General features: G+C 43.0%; 1 long non-coding RNA gene across 7 annotated transcripts in view; it reads left to right on the top strand.

The window, feature by feature from the left end:
- LOC125617630 overlaps nt 1–16,347 on the top strand; it is a 326,369-nt gene that overhangs the window by 94,709 nt on the left and 215,313 nt on the right. For 5 of the 7 annotated variants that reach the window (XR_007348712.1, XR_007348709.1, XR_007348707.1 and 2 more), the window contains one exon: nt 15,765–15,892. The exons of 1 other annotated variant lie outside the window; for it this stretch is intronic. This is a non-coding gene — a long non-coding RNA (uncharacterized LOC125617630). Of the gene's footprint in view, nt 1–10,077; nt 10,199–15,764; nt 15,893–16,347 lie in introns of all 7 variants that reach the window. One more of the 7 variants, XR_007348710.1, reaches the window with a different exon arrangement.

Genomic DNA, 16,347 nt, shown 5'->3' on the forward strand with positions numbered 1-16,347 from the left:
CCCCCCCCACCCCCAAGATGTCTGCACCTAATCTCTGGATGCTATGATTGTGTTAGGTTCTATGACCAAGGAGAGTTAAGAGTCCAGAAGGGATTGAGACTGATGGTCAGTTATTCTGGATTATCCTGGAAGGGCTCAGTCACAAGTGTCCTTAAATGTGTAAGAGGGAGGCAGAAGAGGAGAATGGCAGTGTGAGACCCAGCCCGACATCACTGGTGTGCTACCAGGATCCCAGGTGAGATGGCTGGACCTGGAAAAGTCAGGAATGGATCCTCCCATGAGTCTCCAGAAAGGAATACAAACTGCTGACACCTTTAGTATAGTCCTGTGGGACCCATTTTGGATTTCCAATCTCTAAGACTATCGGAATATATTCACGTTCTTTTAAGTCACTTCTCTTTATTTGTTGTAGCAGCAATAGGAAACTAATACGCTCTATCTCTGTGCTTTCCTTTGGGATCACTTTGCTTCTATTGAAGGACTTGTTTTAATAATTTTCTTTAGGGTGGGCCCAGTGATGATGAATTTTGTCAGATCCTGCTTGGCTGAAAATGTTTTATTATGCATTCATTTTTCACTTTGTAATTTCATTGGCCTCTGCTCTTCTTTCCTTCCTTTTGACATGTTTAGTGTTACAGATTTCTTACTGAATGCTGCTTTAGTTACATCCTACATTTTTTCTTTTTTTAGCAAAGGAGAAATACAGGGAATTCCTGTCTCAGAGGTTGTCATTCTGTCCATCAGAATGGCTTTTAAAGAGGTGATTCAAAGGCTACATTCCTATGTTCTCTGTTGGAGTTGTAATTCACTTGTTAATTTGGGAGATAGTCATTTCCTGAGATCTTCTAGTACCATCCTCAAAGTCTGGATTACTTCTTTCCTATAGTGGGTATGTACTCAAGGGCAGATAAATCTGCCTAAGATGGACATCCTACAAATTTTGATGCTATATTTTCATTTTTACATAGTTTAAAATATTAAAAAACTCAATAGATAGCATCACCAACAGACTAGACCATTTGGAAGACAGATCTTCAGACAATGAAGACAAAATATACAATCTTGAAAATAAAGTTGACCTCACAGTGAAGATGGTAAGAAACTATGAACAGAACATCCAAGAATAATGGGATACCATCAAAAGATCAAATTTAATATTTATTGGGGTAGAGGAAGGTTCAGAGATTCAAACCAAAGTAATGCATAATCTCTTCAATGAAATAATATCAGAAAATTTCCCAGACATGAAGAATGAATTGGAAAAATCAAAGACAAGAGGCCTATAGGACACCAAATATACAAAATTACAACAGATCTACACCAATACATATTATGCCTAGCATAGAGAATAAGGATAGAACTTTAAAGGTCGCAAGAGAGAAAAATCAGATTACCTAAAAGAGAAGACCAATTCGGATCTTAGCAGATTTTTAAATCCAGACTCTCAAAGCCACGGCCAGTCCTGGAACAACATATACCAAGTTCTAAAAGATAATGGATGCCAACCAAGTATCTTATATCCAGCAAAGTTAAGCTTCAAACTTGATGGTGAAATAAAAATCTTCCATGATAAACAAAAGCTAAAAGAATTTGCAGCAAGAAAGGCTATACTACAGAACATTCTTAGCAAAATATTCCATGAGGAGGAAATGAAAACCAACAATAAAACTCTGCGAAGGGAAGAACTCCAATAAAAGAAAAGCCAACCAAAGGAGAAATCAAGTCAAGCTAAATACCAAAAAAATAAACAAAAATGTCTGGTAATACAAATCATATTTCAATATTAACCCTAAGTGTTAATGGCTTAAACTCATCAATCAAAAGACATAGGCTTGTAGATTTGTAGATTTAAAAAAAGACCCAACAATATGCTGCCTTCAAGAGATTCATCTCATAGGAAAAGACACCCATAGACTGAAGGTGAAAGGTTGGGATAAAATATACCATTTACATGGCCTTCATAAGTTCATACTACTTAACAGAACCATACGTCAACAAGAAATAATAGTTCTAAATATATACACCCCAAACAATGGAGCATCTACATTCATCAATCAAACTCTTCTCAAGTTCAAGAGTCAAATAGATCACAACACAATAATTCTGGATGACTTTAACACTCCTCTTTCACCAATAGATAGATCTACCAAACAAAAGCTAAACAAATAAACTATGAAACTCAATAATCAATAACTTAGACTTAACTGACATACATAGAGTGTATTACCTATTGAAGAGTGAATACACTTTCTTCTCAGCAGCACTTCTCTAAAATAGATCATATGCTATGCCACAAAGCAAATCTTAGTAAATACAGAAAAGTAGAGATACTACCCTGCATTCTATCAGACCACAATGGAATGAAATTAGAAACCAATGATAAAATAAAAAATAAAAGTTACTCCAACACTTGGAGACTAGATAATACACTATTGAATGAACAATGGGTTGCAAAAGATATCAAAGAGGAGATTAAAAAAATTCTTAGAAGTAAATGAGAACACTGATACAACATATTGAAATTTCCAGGACAATATGACGGCAGTGCTAAGAGGAAAGTTCATTGCTTGGAATTCATTCCTTCAAATAAGAAAAAGTCAACAAATAAATGACCTAATATTAAATCTCAAAGATATGAACAAATCAACCTCAAAAGCAGTAGGAGACAGGAAATAATTAAAATTAGAGATGAAATCAATGAAATTGAAACTAAAGAAACAATTGAAAAAATTGACAAAACAAAAAGTTGGTTCTTTGGGAAAAATTTTAAATAAAATTGATAAGCCATTAGCCATGCTAATGAAGAGAAGGAGAGAGAAAACTCAAATTATTAACATGCATGATGCAAAAGGAAATATTACAATGGACACTACAGAAATGCAGAAGACAATTAGAAACTATTTTGAAAATTTGTACTCCAATAAATAGAAAATATCAAAGACATCAACACATTTCTAGAGGCATATGATATACCTAAACTGATATACACAATTTAAACATATCAATTTCAAGCAAGGAAATAGAGGATGCCACACACAATTGAGTTCTATAAGACCTTTAAAGAAGAACTAATACCAGGACTTCTCAAACTATTTCATGAAATAGAAAAAGAGGGAGCACTTCCAAACACATTCATTCTATGAGGCCAATATCACCCTTATTCCAAAACCAGACAAAGACACATCAAAGAGAGAAAACTTCAGACCAATATCTCTAATGAATATAGATGCAAAAGTTCTCAATAAAATTCTGGCAAACTGAATACAAAAATACATCAAAAAGATCTTTAGAACACTAAAGAAATGCAAGGTTGGCTCAACATATGGAAATCAATAAATGTAATTCGTCACATCAATAGACTCAAAGATAAAAATTATATGATCATCTCAATAGATGCTGAGAAAGCATTTGATAACATACAGCATCCCTCATTGTTCAAAATGCGTGGAAAACATTCCTCAATATTGTAAAGGCTATGTTAAGCCCCAGGCCAACATCTTTCTAAATGGAGAAAAATTGAAAGCATTCCCTCTAAAAACTGGAACAAGACAGGGATGCCCTCTTTCACCGCTTCTATTCAACATAGTTCTTGAAACACTGGCCAGAGCAATTAGACAAAAGAAACTAAAGGGATACGGATAGGAAAAGAAGAACTCAAATTAGCACTATTTGCAGATGATATTATTCAATACCTAGAAGATCCAAAAAGTTCCCCCAGAAAACTTCTAGAACTAGTAAATGCATTCAGCAAAGTAGCAGGTTATAAAATCAACACCCATAAATCAAAGGCATTTCTGTATATCAGTGACAAATCCTCTGAAAGAGAAATTAGGAAAACTATCCCATTTACAATAGCCTCCAAAAAAAAAAAAAAGAAACTTGGGAATCAACTTAACGAAAGAGGTGAAAAACGTCTAAACTACAGAACACTAAAGAAAGAAATTAAAGAAGACCTTAGAAGATGGAAAGATCTACCTTGTTCTTGGATATGCAGAATTAATGTTGTCAAAATGACCATACTACCAAAAGCACTATACAGCTTTAATGCAATTCCAATCAAAATCCCAATGGCATTCCTCATAGAAATAGAAAAGCAATCATGAAATTCATCTGGAAAAATAAGAGACCAGAATAGCCAAAGCAATCTTTAGCAAGAAGAGTGAAGTAGGTGGCATCAGTATACCAGACTTCAAACTATATTATAGAGCAATAGTAACGAAAACAGTAGGCTATTGGCACCAAAATAGACAGGTAGACCAATGGTACGGAATAGAGGACACAGAGTCTAACCCACATAACTTCAGTTATCTTATATTAGACAAAGGCGCCAAAACATGCACTGGAGAAAATATTGCCTCTTCAACAAATGGTGCTGGGAAAACTGGAAATCCATATGCAACAAAATGAAATTAAGCCCCTATCTCTCACCATGCACAAAACTCAACTCAAAGTGGATCAAGGACCTAGGAATTAAACCAGAGACACTGTGCCTAATAGAAGAAAAAGTAGGCCCAAATCTTCGTCATGTTGGATTAGGCCCTGACTTCCTTAATAAGACTCCTATACACAAGAATTAAAATCAAAAATCAATAAATGGGATGGATTCAAACTAAAAAGCTTCTTCTCATCAAAAGAAATAACCAGTGAGGTGAATAGAGAGCCTACAGCTTGGGAGCAAATTTTTACCACTCACACGTCAGATACAGCACTAATCTCTAGGATATATAAAGAACTCAAAAGTCTTAATACCAAAAAAACAAATAGCCCAATCAATAAATGGGCCAAGGAATTGAACAGACACTTCTCAGAAGATGATATATAATCAATCAATCAATAAATGAAAAAATGTTCAACATCTCTAGCAGTTAGAGAAATGCAAATCAAAACTAAGATTTCATCTCATTGCAGGCAGAATGACATCTATTAATAATACAAACAACGTAAGTGTTGGCGAGGATGTGGGGGAAAAGGCACACTCATATATTGCTGGTGGGACTGCAAATTGGTGCAGCCAATCTGGAAAGTAGTATGGAGATTCCTTGGAAAACTGGGAATGGAACCACCATTTGAACCAGCTATCCCACTCCTTGGTCTATACCCAAAGGATCTAAAAACAGCATACTACAGGGACACAGCCACATCAATGTTTATTGCAGCACAATTCACAATAGCTAAACTGTGGAACCAACCTAGATGCCCTTCAGTAGATGAATGGATTAAAAAATGTGGCATATATACACAATGGAATATTACTCATCAATAAAAGAGAATAAAATCACGGCATTTGCAGGTAAATGGATGGAGTTGGAGAATATAATGCTAAGTGAAGTTAGCCAATCCCAAAAAACCAAATACCAAATGTTTTCTAAGATATAAGGAGGCTGATTCATAATGGAGTTGTGGTGGGAGCATGGGTGGATTAGAGGAACTCTAGATTGAGCAAAGGGGAGGGAGGGGAAGGGAGGGACCAAGGGGGTAGGAAAGATGGTGGAGTGAGATGGACATCATTACCCTAAGTACACATATGAAGACACGAATGGTGTGACTCTACTTTGTGTACAACCAGAGATATGAAAAATTGTGTGTGTAATATGAATTGTAATGTATTCTGCTGTCACATATAACAAATTAGAATAAAAAATTTTTAAAAATTAAAAAAATCCATATGCATGTTTTGTGTTGATATACATTTTCAGCAATTTTGGGTAAACATTAAGCAATGCAGTAGCTCGATCATATGATAAGAGCGTGTTTAGTTTTGAAAGAAACTGCCAAACTACCATTTCCATTTCCACCAGCTATGAAGAGAGTTCCTGTCACTCCATATCCTCATCAGCATTTAATGTCATTCTCTGATTTTTAGAAAGTACTATTTGTGTTTGGTTTTCAGCAGCTTTTCTGTGATGTATGCTTCTTTATACTTATAATTATCTGTATTTTGGCATCTTTTATACATTTTGGGAAGATTATCAGCTACCATCTCTTCAAATATTGCTTCTTTCAATTAGAAGAAGGTCTAATGATAGAAACAGAATCACTAAGAGCTGTGTACGCGCGTGCGCGCACACACACACACACACAGACACACTCAGTTTTTAAAATAGGAATTTTTTTTAAAAAAATTATTTATTTATTTTTATTTAAAATAGGGGTTTGACCTGAGAAAATCAGCCACGCTTGTCTGATAGACTCAGGTTGTTCCCCTGTTTATGGCCTCAGCCACAGTCAACAGGACAGAGAAGTAGAAAGAGAAGACGGGATGTGCCAGATGGGCTGGAACCCCCCCTCTGTTTCCCATTGCTTCCCAGACTGCAACTTGGATGACAGGTGTCCTGCACAAGCAGCAACCCCCACCCCTTCGTGGAGCTGCATATGCACCTGGCCCAGGAGTTGAGGAGGCTGAGAAAGGAAAACTGACAGGAGCTGGAGGATGCTGCGGGTCAAAGAGGAAGGCAGCTGTTTGCTGCAGCAGCTCCGTGTTCCCTATCTTGACCTGAGCGTGAAAGGAACATAACAGCCATTTACAGCCGCCTTCTGAATCTAGGAATGTCTCTTGTGACAGCCATCCCTGCGAGCCAGGGACGGAAACTGGCAACAGTAGTACTGGCTTGGCCAAGTTCACATGGCACATTGTACAATTCACCTCTCACCTGATGACCTCACCCTTCTCTTTCTGAGACCCCATTTTCTTGCTTGTAAGTGTCTTTTACACTCTATTTCGTACTTTCCATACTTTTGGATCTGTGTCCTTCAGTCTGGATATTTTTCGTATTAACTATGTTCCACTTAACTAAATCTCTTTTCTGTTTTTGAGTCTCTTGTTAAGCCTATCTACCGAGTACTTAATTTTGATAATTTTCCTGTTAAATTCCATTTGTTCCTTTTTAAAAAATAATTTCTAGTTCTAAACCGAAATTGTCCGTATTCTCATTTATTTCCTGAACATGTTAACCACAGTTATTTTACATCCATATTGTGTCATTCTGATATCTCAATCTCTTGTGGGCTTCTTTCTTTTGTTTTTTGGCCCATTCTTGTCATTTTATTGATTGAATCTGCCTACTTATTTTTGATTGAGTTATAAGCATTGTCTATAAACATAGAAATCTTTTAAGATTTGAATGATTTTTTTTCCTTCCTCCCAACAGAATTTGCTTTTGCTCTGTCAGGCAGTTAATATAGACTTTAATCAGAAGTTGAGTTGATTCAAACTCAGCCTTGGTTTTTATAAAGGCCTGGGTATTTCCATTCACTCCTACTTAGGAAAGTGTATATTAAGAGGAACTCCTTTAGGGGTCCTAGCTGGAAGCCTTATGTGTGTATTGACTTCTTGGTGGGTCCTGAATGCCTATCTTCCCAGCTTTTTGAGTTTCCTCCTGGATTCTTTTCTCGGATTCTCATCCTTCTTGCTGTTACTTTTGAATAAACTACTTAGGGAAAAATTGACGTGGGTCCTTCCTCTTGAAGTTTGCTCTTTTAAGACCTTGCAACCTTTGTGGTTCTTTTATACCTCCAAATAGATTTTTTATATTTTTTCCAAGTTACCCTAAAGTGGCATTTAAAAAAATATATATTTTTAAGGCTTTGTTTGTTGCTAGTTTTAGAGATTATGAAGTTGATCTGTGAAAAGTGAGTTATATTCTAAATTCTGAGCTATAGCAATCTTAGGTTAAGTGAAAAATGCCCTTGGTGAAGTTTCTGTGGTCTGTTACTCATTTTAAAAGTTAGTTGTACTGCGCTGCAGGGTGGAAAATTCATAATTGACAATTTTATTTCACAGAGGAAGAAATTAAAGTGGCAGCAATTGAAAACCTAGGAATAAATCACTAATGTTCATAATTAAAGATACGAGTAGAGTTTGATTTTGTACTCTCCAATTTTAAGCTCAGAAAATCTTATATCTTTTGATTTCATTTTGCTTTATTCATGAATACAAAAAAAAAAAAGGTTTTAGATTCCCCTTTTCAGCTAGTTTTTTGGGTATTGTTTGGCTGGTGATTTGCTGAGAGTTTGGCTCTTCTGGGTTCCACCTCTGCAGTGCTTAGGTGACCCTTGGGCATGTCCACATCTTTAAATCAGTGACTTCCACTTTTCCTAGCCACTTTGTCTTCAGTTTTTAATTTTGTTGAATTCTAAATTATTTAAATCCTGTTCTAGTCTTTCCCCCAATTGTCTCTGTGTCCTTGTCAACCACCATCCTAGTTATGTGCAGCCTTTCCCAACTCTGCATTCATAGCCATCACATGGTAGTTTGGAAACGGCCCCAATAGAACTACTTACATCATGAAAATTGGGAATCACTACACATCAAGGCTTTTTTTCCTGTAGAGCAAGTTACTAAACCTTTACCAGCTTACCCATGCTCGTCCCTCCATGTGGCAAAGTGCTATCAACTCAAAGATGGATGCAGATCTGGTGCCACAGAGTGGGCTGGATCACCACTGAGCATCACCAACAACTTAAGTCTGGAATTTTAGCTCTTGTTCATAAAACTCCTGTGACCAACTATTCCTGCCTCTGTGGATCCCTAACTCAATTCTTCTTCTATTCTGGTTTTAGCCTCTCACATTGGTGGTTGAGAAAGAGCTGGAATGAAGTCATCCCTCTTCTCGTTTTGTCTTCATCCCAGTTTGCAAAGCTGCAGAGAGCATAGTTGACAATGCCTTGTGTTCTACAGCATGCATGGAAACTCAGGCGTGGTGTAGGCAGCGGGGAGCCTGTATTTCCGGCAAGGCTTGCCTTGGTTTGCAGCACTACCAAACTGGATACAGATAAACGGAGGGTTACAAAGTCAGTATTCCCTGGGAACAGAGAGTATGAGCCTCAGCCTCCCCAGGCAAACCATCAGCAGAGCTAACGAGGACTCACTGCTGTTCTGGTCTCTCTCTGGGAGCTTCCCTAAAGCATCAGTATCAGGGCACAGCTGCATGAAGATTCGGTGTGTTGATGAAGCTGGGTTTCATTTTTCATGTTGACTTGTTATGCTCAAGTGACAGAAACTTCTATTACCTTTGTTGTTTTAACTATAAAATGAGTACCATGTCAGTTGACTTTTCTTTTTCTTTTTGTTCTGGGAATGGAACCCAGGGTTTCTTTACTACTGAGCTACATCTCCAGCCCTTTTTATTTTTTATTTTTGAGACAGGGTTTCACTAAATTGCTGAGGCTGGCCTCAAACTTGCAATCCTCTTGCCTCTGCCTCCCTGAGCTGCTGGGATTTGTGCCACTACACCATTGAATTTCTATCTTCTTTACCACAACAGTACTCATCACCTTATTTCATCTTTTTAAGAAACCTCTATGGAAATAACAATAAAATATCTTTAGCAATTATTATCGATTGATCACTTCCTATATGCCATCACTATCCTGGGTACTTTACATAAGTGTCTCCATTTAGTTCATACAAATCTATATAAGATAGGTACTCCTGTCAACCAGTTTCCAGAGAAGACTAAATCTACTGAAATGTTAAAATAATTTGTTCTTGTTGAGGTATTACAGAAAATGGTAGATTCAGGATTTGAGCTAATATAAGACTCTGAAATCTAATTTTTTATTTTTCTTTTTTTCGGAGCTGGGGATTGAACCCAGGGCCTCACGCATACTAAGGGAGTGTTGTACCATTGAGCCACACCCTGGACCCAATGTAACCACCCTGCCTCTTAGAAAAAGAGAAAGATGGAAAAGGGCACAGGATGCTGCTCCTTTTACTTCTTAAAGGGAACAGGTGTCACCTTGGTCTCCTGCTTTCAGTCCTCCGTGGTTCGCAGGAGGCTGTGAGGGAGGGTGGGGAGCACAGAGCTCCCCTGGGGGCAGCTGGATTGGCTGCTTTCCTGCTCCCACCCGGCTTTCTCCCCCGAGTCGGTTCAGGCAGGCGAGGCTGTGACTCCCGGGGGCAGGCGCTTCTTGCCAACTCCAGTCTTAAATTGCAGCACTCCGGAGGGGATTAGCACCTTGGAATCAGTGTACAGAGCAAACCTGAGTGTCACAAAGCAAATATTTCACATTTCATGTTAAATCAGATCCTAAAACAAGTGTGAAGAATTGGGATTAAGTGAGAAACGTACATTTCAGGAGCTGAAATGGGTTTTGATCAGGGGGAAACCCTGCCCTGTCCCATCTCTTCCTGGGGAGTCTGGATGCCGTTCCATGGGCCGGATGTCACGAGGTGCACTGAATAGCAAGAGATGCTGAGGTGAGGCAGGGCAGGCTGGGTGGACAGATGTGTGACAGGTGTCACACCAGCTTTTAGACCTAGGAGATTAAAGTGGGACTTGGCGTTCAAGAAAAGGTATTTAAAATTAAATTAAAAGGACACTAGGGGAGGAATGGCCGCCGCTGGATAGCCGCAGCATCTCCACGGCCAGGTCGGCATCCTGGCAGGGGTCAGGCTGCGGGGCAGCCCTGGGCTTTTCCTGGATGCCGCCTTTGCCCAGCAGCCGCGGCCGAGGGAGGAGCGCGGGAGCCCCACGCTGCCAGTTAATCTGGGGCTTGTGGCCTGGGTTTTGTGAGTGTGTGTGTGCATGGGAACGTCCGTGCTGCGTGTCGTCCTTGAGCAGAGGTAGGACCCTAGCATGTCCTGGCAGAACTCCCCATCTCCTTGTTCAGCGAGTGTCCGGCTGTGAGCTGGAGCCGTGGGATTGGAGGCAGGCAGGGGCTCTGGACGCCCAGGAGACGAGGGAGAGGCCCAAAGTCAGGGCCTGGGAGGGAGGACATATGACACCCAGTGAGCCCAGCGCTGCCCGGAGGGCGGCAGGTGGCAGCTGAGGCCGACCTTGCAAGAAGATCCTCAGGCTCCTTCTGTGCTAAAAGGAGGCGACTTATTTTTAGTTCTTCCCGCCTTCTATTGCTTAAGTGTTGGCTTGTTTAACTAAGAGGCTGTTGCCTTTAAAATTCTCTAGATTTTTCTAAGTTGTAGTTCTAGAGCTGACACTGTCACGCTGTCTTTGTGAAAAGAATTTTTTTTTAAAAATAAAATCAAGTTTTTCTGTTTGAGGTTTCCACAGATAATTACCATAACACCACAATTGATGCCTGATGTGTTATTGATCACCCCAACGACAGCAGGGTTCCCCTTCCTTGTTGCTCACTGACCATCTGGAATGGCAGGGTGGAGGCCTCCCAGGAGATGGGGCTCTCTGGGGCTTGGATGCCAGCGTCAGTTACCCAACCTCTCTCCAGGAGGATCCGGTAGAACATGTGGCTCTGAGAGGTGCCCTTCTGCTTATACTCAGGCCATGTCCTTTACCTACAGGACAGGACAGGGCTGTCCCCCTTGTCTTGCCCTGGGTCCCTGCCCCCACCTCCTATCGACCACTTGCTTTACATCTGTAGGACTTCAGTACTGGCTGCAGTGTCTTCTCAGGCTGCCAGAACAAAGTTCCATAGATTTTGGGGCTCCACAGAGACTTCTTGCCGTTCTGAGATCTCAGAGTTGGAGATGGAGGAGTAGGCAGGGTGGTTTCCCTGAAGCCTCTCCCCTGAGCTGGGGACGCCCAGTCTCGCCTTCTCCTTATTTCTCCTAGGGGCCTTGTGCAGTCAGCCTCTGTGTGTCCTAGAAGTTCAACAGTTGTTGGAATAGAATCCCTCAGGTGACCTTAGCTTGACTGATTTTCTCTTTAAAGACCCGTCTCCCAGTACAGTCACATTCCAAGGCACTGGGGTTAGGACTTAACATACCGGGACGGGCACGTGAACAGCCTTTCCTTGCTGGACCAGCCTCCAAGCCACATCTTCTCATCGCCCCCCTGACCACCTGCTCCTTTCACCTTCACTGCCAATGCCAACCCCAACCTCTTGGGCACCATCCCTCTCCCTTCCTAGGACTCCCAGAAAGGGGATCTTGATGACCCGACATCCAGCTGAGATGGTAATTCTTCAAGACCCTGTTAGAAGCCCCTGCCTCCTTTGTGCCCTTATTGAGGCTGCACAGAGCTGGATCTGGTGCGGGGACATGCCACAGTGTGTTGGAAGGGAGCTGGGGGCCGCAGGAGGTCCTCACTCTTCCAAGTTTAGTGCTTGGGGGCCACCCCCTCCCCACCCTTGGGGTGCATCATACTCAAACCTCATTTTTTTTAATCTAAAATATATTTTAGTTGTTGACGGACCTTTATTTTATTTATTTGTATGTGGTGCTGTGAATCGAACCCAGTGCCTTGTGCACGCTAGGCAAGTGCGCTACCACTGAGCCACACCCCAACCTCAAACCTCATTTTTGAAGTAAGGTTTCCATTTCCCCTCTGTTCCCAATTCTGCTGAGCAAAGTGGACCCTTAAGAAAAAAGGGAGGGCGGGGGTTGCGGCTCAGGGGTACAGTGCTTGCTTGGCACATGTGAGGCCTGGATTGGATCCTCAGCACCACATAAAAATAAATAAATAGAATAAAAAAAGAAAAAGGGGAAACACAGGTTGTGCTTTCTGGGGTGTCTATGCCTCATGTGTGAAGATGTGTCTGGGAAGAAGAGGTCCTGGCTTCTGAAGAGGCAGTGGCTAGTGAGGTGGCTATGGAGCCTGGTGGACGTTGACTGAGGACCCCCAAACCTGGACCTCGGTGTAGTAACCAATGTGGAGCTCTTGGGGCACAGAAGTTGCTTCTCTGCTCTTCTGACCACTGCCAAGTGAAAGTGATTTGCCAATCTAAGGCCCGTGGCTCTCACAGGTGGTCTGCAGACTAGGAGCAGGAGACCCTGTGGAATCGGTTAGAAGTCCACCTTGTCTGCAGAGTCAGGAACTCTGTGTGGACCAGCAATATAAGTGCCTAACGAGCCTGCCAGGTGTGCTGGTGCTGCCGGGTTTGCCCCCTCCGCTGCGAGGCCTGGAGTTACAGAAGGCACCATTGCTCTGCTGTCCTGAGGCAGGCTGGGTGGATGTGGAGAAGAGTGACGCTGAGATTACTATGATCTAGCCACTGTCTGAAATGCAAACATTTCATCAGGTTATTCCACTCAGAAAATGTTTTTAATAATTGTTGTATTTACATCTATATCATACTTTTAGGCTATGGTGTTTGGTCCTTTCTGAGTCATTTATTTGTTCACAAAAATGTATTGCAGACCTACTATGAACCAACAATTTGCTAGCTCTTGAATTCAATGATTAGGAAAACCAGGGAAGTACGTTCTTTTGAGTGTGTTTGTGTAGTGGCCAGAGGAGGGATGGATGTTAACTAAGCAAAGAAATTGTATTTGTGTTTAAGCCTTTACGTGAGGTAGAAATAGCAATTGAACAACCAAATAATTATAAAATTACAAATCTGTTACAGTCTATGAAGGGGAGGTGTGAGGTTGGTTGTCTAAGGGTCAGGGAACCTTTCCTTAAAGAAGTAACTTTCAAGGTGAGGAAAGTGGTCGTTAACAACACAACAGAGGTGGAGGTGGGGAGATAAGGAAAGGAACATAGGCCTGTTGTGAGGATGCAAAGATACTGTAAGGAAATGAAAGTAGGGATTTGGAACCATACTGTGGGTTTTAGGTTTTAAGAGTAATGGGAAGCCCCATGTATTAGTTTGCATTCACTAGGTAATGCTGTGTAACAAGCATGCAAAAAAAAAAAAAAAAATCTCAGTGGTTCCCAGTTACAAATTTTTTTTTTGACTCATGTTACATCTTGACTCTGGGCCAGTCACAGGTGTGCTCCATGGGCCCTCTTCACCCTAAGACCTGGCTGAAGCAGCATCCTAAATCTGGGTCATGTTTTTCTCACAGCAGAGGCAAATGAGCCACCAACAAACCCTGAGATGCCCCAGGCATGGACCCCTCTGATCACATTCTACTGGGCAAAGTGTCACCAGGCTGAGTCTCAGGGAAGGGTGGGAAGGTGGGGGCTGGAGGTGGGCAGTTAGGGGCAGACATAGTCAGGGTCAGGGTTCTTTCCACGGGCGGCCCTTGAAGAGTGTGCCTGGGGCTGGTGGCAACACAAGAGATCTGTTTTGAAAACTAAAGCAACTGGATGAAGTGGGCCCCCGAGGAGAAGGTGGGGTGAGGACGGGTTTCATGTCCTATTCCAGGCTGAGACGATGATCACCAGGGTCAAAGGGGCAGGGCTGCAGATGGAAAAATGAGATTGGAGAAGAATTTTGAAGTAAAAATAAATAACCTTGATATTAATATGGGCTTGGTTTGAGTATGTTCATTTTGAGGTGCCCTGAAACCTTCCGTGTGGTGTGTCATATCGACTAGAGTAGGGTACAAATTCCTCAGAGTCCCCCCCTCCCGTTTCTTTTGGAATGTGACCTGAAAGTTGTCTGGAGAGTAGCTTTCTTAATGGGAATAACCTTTGTGTCTTTATGTCCTTGATTTCAGAGTCTGTAGATATTAAAATATTGTTCTTAGGTGACAGCTCTTCCCCATTTTTGTCTCAGGTTATTCAGAAGAAGGAAGAGCATTCCTCCTGTCCTTCGCACCTACTGGTAGAGTGTCCCCCTTCACCAGGGGCCTGTGCCTCCTTCCCCTCGGGGTGGGTGGGAGCTGAGGGAGTCCCTTCCCCGCTCTGCGTCCACAGACTGAGGCCCAGCACAAGGTTCCAGCATCTTCCTCTCAGAAAATTGACAAATACGGTCCCAGACGGTGAGCAGCTGAAACCACCAAGGGCTCTTGGACCTCGGGGGCGGATTTTCATCCTAAACCAGCCCACCTCTGAGTTCAAGAGGTGTCAGTACTTGGAATGCAGAGCGGGTGGAGCCAGGCTCTCCTGTTCCAGGAAACATGCCGCGAGATCCCAATGCATCTTTGGGCTGGACTCTTGGTGACAGCCTCCTTCCGTTTGTGACTGAAGTTGCAGGGACAGGAGCACACATCCGCCAGGTCGGACGTGTGGACCTCGGGTCTGGTGTGGACACACTTGACGCTTTCCCTCCTGAACGCCATCCTGCGATTACGCCTCCATTTCTTGCCCTCTTCAAAACTCCCCAGAAGTTCTGTGTAAGGACAAGTCACCAATATCACACAAGTGTGTACTGGGTCCTCTGCATCTTGGTGCTCCTCAAAGTCCCTACCTTGATGCACAGAGAGGGGGCGCAGGGGCTGCTCATTAGAACCAGTGACCTCTGCCTTGGCTGGGAGGGGGAGTGGTCCCCCCCAAGGGCAGCTTCCGCCTGCTGGGGCTGGTGGCGGGAAGAGTTGAACCTGAGCTGACTGAGGTCATCGAGCCGAGCTGGAGTCCCGGCTGGGTTGGTCACTGAGCTAGTTATGTAATATTCAGACCTTAATTTCCTCATGGAGCATGAATAGGAATGGAGGGGTGTAATGTGCACAAAGCACACCGATAACTAATGATGTCACCTCATGGAGACATGGTAAAACCTACCACGGGTTTTGTTTGTAAAACAGGGGTAGAGAAGTAGTTCACGTGTAAAAGTAATCCTGAATTGCCTCAGGATGTGGCTCATTATGGACGGGGGACTTTATTCTGCCAGTTATTGGACCAGGAAACTTCACCTGGATAAGGACATCCAGCCACTGTGCCCTTGAGGGCTCTGTCCTTCCCTGTGGCTCAGTCAGGCTTGGCCACAGTGGGGTTTGTAAACGGCATCAGAGTATTGAGTGGCTTGTCCTGGAGGCTTCAGCTGGGGTGGGCTGGAATCGTTATTTATTGTTGAACTTTTGTTAACCCACTGCATTGAGGGGCTCTGGGGGAGCCACTGAGTGATCTCTGCAGCCAGTTGCTTCTTCCTAGTTGAGTTTGAAGCCTAGGGTCGCCCTTGGGTTCACCATGTGGGTGGGAGGCTCTTCCTGAGAAGGAGCATCTCTCCATGTCCCTGTGCAGAAGAGTGATGGCGGAAGCCAGCCGCCTGCCTGCGGAAAAATCCCAGGAGGAGGCGTGGCAGGGGCGCAGGACTGAGCAGAGGACCTGGATGTGAGCCTGAGGTCTGCAGCAGCTCCGTGCACATGTGGGTAGGTGAACCTGGGGCTCTTAATCCCCCACTGAAAGGTGACCGGAGCCACTCTCCACCTTGGCTTGTGGCTTTCCAGAAGGGTCTACCCCCGGAGGGTATCCAGTATAAGAAGGAGCGTGCCAGAATATTACTCAGCCACAAAGGAATGGCGTGCCCACGGTAGGCATCCACGGCTGCACCTCGAGGAGAGCAGGGTGGACGCAGATGCCAGGCACAGAAGGGCAGTGCCGTGGGACTCCTCCTAGCTGAGGTTCCTGCGGCAGGCACACCAGACCAAGAGGAGCAGAGGCTGCCAGGAGCTGGCGAGGTGGCAACGGGGAGCCGGAGTTTGCTGGTGGAGTTTGGTTTAGGAAGATAACAGTTTGGGAGAGAGATGGAGGTGGTGGTTGCACGGTAACAGGCATGGATTTGACGCCATGGAATCATCCCCCAAAGCGGCTAGAGTGGTAGATT

Source organism: Marmota marmota, unplaced genomic scaffold (assembly GCF_001458135.2).
Source record: "Marmota marmota marmota unplaced genomic scaffold, marMar, whole genome shotgun sequence".
NCBI classification, from domain to species: domain Eukaryota; kingdom Metazoa; phylum Chordata; class Mammalia; order Rodentia; family Sciuridae; genus Marmota; species Marmota marmota.